The following is a 7,731-nucleotide window of genomic DNA, read 5'->3' on the forward strand; positions in this document are numbered from 1 at the left end:
TCGTATGATCCAGCAATTCTGCTTTTGGGTATTTATCCAAAGAAAATGAAAACATTAATTCAAAGTGATACATACACACTTATGTTCATTGAACTAGTATTTACAACAGTCGTGATATGAAAGCAACCCAACTGCCCATTCATAGGTGAATGAAGAAGATGTGGTATGTAAACAATGGGATATTACTCAACCATTAAAAATGATCTTGCCGGCAAGATGGCGTCTTAGGAGGACGCTGGGCTCACCACACGTCCTGCTGATCATTTAGATTCCACCTACACCTGCCTAAATAACCCAGAAAACCGCCAGAGGATTACAAGAACAGAGTCGCCAGAGCCAAACGCAGACAAGAGGCCCACGGAAGAGGGTAGGAAGGGCGGCGAGGCGGTGCACGCTCCACGGACTGGCGGGAGGGAGCCGGGGCGGAGGGGCGGCTCGCCGGCCAAGCAGAGCCCCCGAGTCTGGCTTGCAAAAGCGGAGGGGCCTGACTGTGTTCCCACAACAAGCACGACTTAGTGTCTGGGAGGTCATAAGTTAACAGCTCTGCTCGGAAAGCAGGAAGGCTGGAGGACAAAGGGAGGGAGAGCTGCTGAGCCCCCTGATGACAGAGCTCAGTTTGGTGGGGAACAAAGGCGCTCGCCAGCGCCATCTCCCCCGCCCATCCCCCAGCCAAAATCCCAAAGAGAACCAGTTCCTGCCAGGGAACTTACTCACTGCGCGCAAACACCCAACTCTGCGCTTCTGCGGAGCCAAACCTCCGGAAGCAGATCTGACTCCCTCCCGCTGCCACAGGGCCCCTCCTGAAGTGGATCACCTAAGGAGAAGCGATCTAAGCCTGCCCCTCCTGCCCCTGTGCACCTTGCCTACCCACCCCAGCTAATACACCAGATCCCCAGCATCACAAGCCTGGCAGGGGGCAAGTAGCCCAGATGGGCCACGCCACCCCACAGTGAATCCCGCCCCTAGGAGAGGGGAAGAGAAGGCACACATAGTCTGACTGTGGCCCCAGCGGTGGGCTGGGGGCAGACATCAGGTCTGACTGCGGCCCCGCCCACCAACTCCAGTTATACACCACAGCACAGGGGAAGTGCCCTGCAGGTCCTCACCACGCCAGGGACTAGCCAAAATGACCAAGCGGAAGAACTCCCCTCAGAAGAATCTCCAGGAAATAACAACAGCTAATGAGCTGATCAAAAAGGATTTAAATAATATAACAGAAAGTGAATTTAGAATAATAGTCATAAAATTAATCGTTGGGCTTGAAAACAGTATACAGGACAGCAGAGAATCTCTTGCTACAGAGATCAAGGGACTAAGGAACAGTCAAGAGGAGCTGAAAAATGCTTTAAACGAAATGCATAACAAAATGGAAACCACCACAGCTCGGCTTGAAGAGGCAGAGGAGAGAATAGGTGAACTAGAGGATAAAGTTATGGAAAAAGAGGAAGCTTAGAAAAAGAGAGATAAAAAAATCCAGGAGTATGAGGGGAAAATTAGAGAATTAAGAGATACACTAAAAAGAAATAATATACACATAATTGGTATCCCAGAGGAGGAAGAGAGAGGGAAAGGTGCTGAAGGGGTACTTGAAGAAATCATAGCTGAGAACTTCCCTGAACTGGGGAAGGAAAAAGGCATTGAAATCCAAGAGGCACAGAGAACTCCCTTCAGACGTAACTTGAATCGATCTTCTGCACGACATATCATAGTGAAACTGGCAAAATACAAGGATAAAGAGAAAATTCTGAAAGCAGCAAGGGGTAAACGTGCCCTCACATATAAAGGGAGACCTATAAGACTCGTGACTGATCTCTCTTTTGAAACTTGGCAGGCCAGAAAGAATTGGCATGAGATTTTCAGGGTGCTAGACAGAAAAAATATGCAGCCGAGAATCCTTTATCCAGCAAGTCTGTCATTTAGAATAGAAGGAGAGATAAAGGTCTTCCCAAACAAACAAAAACTGAAGGAATTTGTCACCACTAAACCAGCCCTACAAGAGATCCTAAGGGGGACCCTGTGAGACAAAGTCCCAGAGACATCACTACAAGCATAAAACATACAGACATCACAATGACTCTAAACCTGTATCTTTCTATAATAACACTGAATGTAAATGGATTAAATGCGCCAACCAAAAGACACAGGGTATCAGAATGGATAAAAAAACAAGACCCATCTATTTGCTGTCTACAAGAGACTCATTTTAGACCTGAGGACACCTTTAGATTGAGAGTGAGGGGATGGAGAACTATTTATCATGCGACTGGAAGCCAAAAGAAAGCTGGAGTAGCCATACTTATATCAGACAAACTAGACTTTAAATTAAAGGCTGTAACAAGAGATGAAGAAGGACATTATATAATAGTTACAGGGTCTATCCATCAGGAAGAGCTAACAATTATAAATGTCTATGCGCCGAATACCGGAGCCCCCAAATATATAAAACAATTACTCATAAACGTAAGCAACCTTATTGATAAGAATGTGGTAATTGCAGGGGACTTTAATACACCACTTACAGAAATGGATAGATCATCTAGACACACGGTCAATAAAGAAACAAGGGCCCTGAATGAGACATTGGATCAGATGGACTTGACAGATATATTTAGAACTCTGCATCCCAAAGCAACAGAATATACTTTCTTCTCGAGTGCACATGGAACATTCTCCAAGATAGATCATATACTGGGTCACAAAACAGCCCTTCATAAGTTTACATGAATTGAAATTATACCATGCATACTTTCAGACCACAATGCTATGAAGCTTGAAATCAACCACAGAAAAAAGTCTGGAAAACCTCCAAAAGCATGGAGGTTAAAGAACACCCTACTAACGAATGAGTGGTCAATGAGTGGGTCAACCAGGCAATTAGAGAAGAAATTAAAAAATATATGGAAACAAACGAAAATGAAAATACAACAATCCAAACGCTTTGGGACGCAGCGAAGGCAGTCCTGAGAGGAAAATACATTGCAATCCAGGCCTATCTCAAGAAACAAGAAAAATCCCAAATACAAAATCTAACAGCACACCTAAAGGAACTAGAAGCAGAACAGCAAAGGCAGCCTAAACCCAGCAGAAGAAGAGAAATAATAAAGATCAGAGCAGAAATAAACAATATAGAATCTAAAAAAACTGTAGAGCAGATCAACGAAACCAAGAGTTGGTTTTTTGAAAAAATAAACAAAATTGACAAACCTCTAGCCAGGCTTCTCAAAAAGAAAAGGGAGATGACCCAAATAGATAAAATCATGAATGAAAATGGAATTATTACAACCAATCCCTCAGAGATACAAACAATTATCAGGGAACACTATGAAAAATTATATGCCAACAAATTGGACAACCTGGAAGAAATGGTCAAATTCCTGAACACCCACACTCTTCCAAAACTCAATCAGGAGGAAATAGAAAGCTTGAACAGACCCATAACCAGCGAAGAAATTGAATCGGTTATCAAAAATCTCCCAACAAATAAGAGTCCAGGACCAGATGGCTTCCCAGGGGAGTTCTACCAGACGTTTAAAGCAGAGATAATACCTATCCTTCTCAAGCTATTCCAAGAAATAGAAAGGGAAGGAAAACTTCCAGACTCATTCTATGAAGCCAGTATTACTTTGATTCCTAAACTAGAGACCCATTAAAAAAAGAGAACTACAGGCCAATATCCCTGATGAATATGGAGGCAAAAATTCTCAATGAGATACTAGCAAATCGAATTCAACGGCATATAAAAAGAATTATTCAGCATGATCAAGTGGGATTCATTCCTGGGATATAGGGCTGGTTCAACATTCGCAAATCAATCAACGTGATACATCACATTAATAAAAGAACAGATAAGAACCATATGATCCTGTCAATCGATGCAGAAAAGACCTCTGACAAAATTCAGCATCCTTTCTTAATAAAAACCCTTGAGAAAGTCGGGATAGAAAGAACATACTTAAACATCATAAAAGCCATTTATGAAAAGCCCACAGCTAACATCATCCTCAACGGGGAAAAACTGAGAGCTTTTTCCCTGAGATCAGGAACACAACAGGGATGCCCACTCTCACCACTGTTGTTTAACATAGTGTTGGAAGTTCTAGCATCAGCAATCAGACAACAAAAGGAAATCAAAGGCATCAAAATTGGCAAAGATGAAGTCAAGCTTTCGCTTTTTGCAGATGACATGATATTATACATGGAAAATCCGATAGACTCCACCAGAAGTCTGCTAGAACTGATACAGGAATTCAGCAAAGTTGCAGGATACAAAATCAATGTACAGAAATCAGTTACATTCTTATACACTAACAATGAAGCAACAGAAAGACAAATAAAGAAACTGATCCCATTCACAATGGCACCAAGAAGCATCAAATACCTAGGAATAAATCTAACCAAAGATGTAAAGGATCTGTATGCTGAAAACTATAGAAAGCTTCTGAAGGAAATTGAAGAAGATATAAAGAAATGGAAAGACATTCCCTGCTCATGGATTGGAAGAATAAATATTGTCAAAATGTCAATACTACCCAAAACTATCTACACATTCAATGCAATCCCAATCAAAATTGCACCAGCATTCTTCTCGAAACTAGAACAAGCAATCCTAAAATTCATATGGAACCACAAAAGGCCCCGAATAGCCAAAGGAATTTTGAAGAAGAAGACCAAAGCAGGAGGCATCACAATCCCAGACTTTAGCCTCTACTACAAAGCTGTCATCATCAAGACAGCATGGTATTGGCACCAAAACAGACACATAGACCAATGGAATAGAATAGAAACCCCAGAACTAGACCCACAAACGTATGGCCAACTCATCTTTGACAAAGCAGGAAAGAACATTCAATGGAAAAAAGACAGCCTCTTTAACAAATGGTGCTGGGAGAACTGGACAGCAACATGCAGAAGGTTGAAACTAGACCACTTTCTCACCCCATTCACAAAAATAAACTCAAAATGGATAAAGGACCTAAATGTGAGACAGGAAACCATCAAAACCTTAGAGGAGAAAGCAGGAAAAGACCTCTCTGACCTCAGCCGTAGTAATCTCTTACTCGACACATCCCCAAAGGCAAGGGAATTAAAAGCAAAAGTGAATTACTGGGACCTTATGAAGATAAAAAGCTTCTGCACAGCAAAGGAAACAACCAACAAAACTAAAAGGCAACCAACGGAATGGGAAAAGATATTCGCAAATGACATATCGGACAAAGGGCTAGTACCCAAAATCTATAAAGAGCTCACCAAACTCCACACCTGAAAAACAAATAACCCAGTGAAGAAATGGGCAGAAAACATGAATAGACACTTCTCTAAAGAAGACATCCGATGGCCAATAGGCACATGAAAAGATGTTCAGCGTCGCTCCTTATCAGGGAAATACAAATCAAAACCACACTCAGATATCACCTCACGCCAGTCAGAGTGGCCAAAATGAACAAATCAGGAGACTATAGATGCTGGAGAGGATGTGGAGAAACGGGAACCCTCTTGCACTGTTGGTGGGAATGCAAATTGGTGCAGCCGCTCTGGAAAGCAGTGTGGAGGTTACTCAGAAAATTAAAAATAGACCTACCCTATGACCCAGCAATAGCACTGCTAGGAATTTATCCAAGGGATACAGGAGTACTGATGCATAGGGCCACTTGTACCCCAATGTTCATAGCAGCACTCTCAACAATAGCCAAATTATGGAAAGAGCCTAAATGTCCATCCACTGATGAATGGATAAAGAAAATGTGGTTTATATACACAATGGAATACTACGTGGCAATGAGAAAAAATGAAATATGGCCTTTTGTAGCAACGTGGATGGAACTGGAGAGTGTGATGCTAAGTGAAATAAGCCACACAGAGAAAGACAGATACCATATGGTTTCACTGTTATGTGGATCCTGAGAAACTTAACTGGAACCCATGGGGGAGGGGAAGGGAAAAAGAAAAAAAAGAGGTTAGAGTGGGAGAGAGCCAAAGCATAAGAGACTGTTAAAAACTGAGAACAAACTGAGGGTTGATGGGGGGTGGGAGGGAGGAGAGGGTGGGTGATGGGTATTGAGGAGGCCACCTTTTGGGATGAGCACTGGGTGTTGTATGGAAACCAATTTGTCAATAAATTTCATATATTAAAAAAAATGATCTTGCCATTTATGATGATATGGATGGACCTAGAAGGTAATATGTCACATGAAATAAGTAAGAGAAAGACAAATACCATGTAATTTCATTTATATGTGTAATCTAAAAAGAAAACAAACAAAACAGAAACAGACTCATATATACAGAGAATAATCTGGTAGCTACAAGAGGGGAAGGTGGTGGGGGTATAGGTGAAATAAGGGAAGAGTACTGAAAGGTACAAACTTCCAGTAATAAAATAAGTAAGACATGGGGATGCAATGCACAATATGGGGGGTATTGTTAATACTATTGCAACAACTTTGTATTGTGACACACAGTAGCTAGATTTATCTTGGTGATCATTTTCTTATGTATATAAATGTTGAATACTTCTGTTATATATCTGAAACGAATATAGTATTGTACATCAGCTGTAATTTAAGAAAATCATAAATAAAATTTTAAAAAAGGAAACTGAATGAAGAAAATAGACTTTTCTATTATAACAAAAATTTCTGCCTTGAAAACAAGAATGCTACAAACTGAACTCTTTCATATAGTTAAAACTACAAAGTTTTATCAAATAGGACCCAACAATATAGTAACAAAATCCATACCTCACATGATGCACAAAATTTAACTCGAAGTGGATCATAGATCTAACATAAGACCTACACTGTGAAATTTTCAGAAGAGAACAAAGGAGAAAAAAAAATTGTGCCCTGTTTCGGGTAATTTTTTTTTTTTAGTATTGATTCCAAAAGCAAAATATATCAAGGAAATTCAAATTAAAACCATAATTAGATGTCACCAGAGACCCATTAGCATGTTTAAGTTATAAGCCTGACTATAACAAATGCTAGTGAGCATAGAGAGGAACTAGAATTCAAATATACTGCTGGAAATGTAAGAAAAAATAAATTAGAAAAGAAAGAAAGAAAGTGGTACAGCGATTTTGGAAAACAGTTTAGTGGTTTCTTAGAAAGTTAAATATGCATCTACTATATGTTTCAGGTTTTATTGCCAGATATGTAGTATCTTGAAGACTACTGTTTTATAAGTTGTCTACTTTTACTGTTATTTTTAGCTTTCTTTAGGCAGGGGATAAATTCGGTCTCTGTTCATCTGGCTAGAAGTGGAAGTCTATGAGCAGTTTCTTAAACTGCATGCACACCTCTGCTAATATAACTGCAACCATTGGCTTTCCACTGACCACCTACACTACACGTGGGTTGTCCTTTCTGCTAACACCGTGTACTTTTCTGTTGCATCAATGTCTAAGGTCATCTCCAGTTGCCATGACTAGAAATTGACTCATGGCTCTGAAATTTCATATGGTTGATTGCATTTCTTTGATAAAAATGTCTTGAGCCCGTGCTCTAATGCAATGTGTTTGCCATAGAGGAATCATCACAGTACTCAATGTGAAAAAGAGAGGGGTCATCCAGACACTCCAGGTTGGTATGGATAACATAGTGATGGGGGTATGGCCATGCTGAAGACAGGTGCTCTGCCAAGCCCTGGGTATGATCCTCACAATCTGTGCTTAGCTCTATTTTAAGTAATGCTCATAGCACCCAGCCCAGGCCAAACTACACGTATTGGGTTTGC

This window comes from Prionailurus bengalensis, chromosome C1 (assembly GCF_016509475.1).
Source record: "Prionailurus bengalensis isolate Pbe53 chromosome C1, Fcat_Pben_1.1_paternal_pri, whole genome shotgun sequence".
NCBI classification, from domain to species: Eukaryota; Metazoa; Chordata; class Mammalia; order Carnivora; family Felidae; genus Prionailurus; species Prionailurus bengalensis.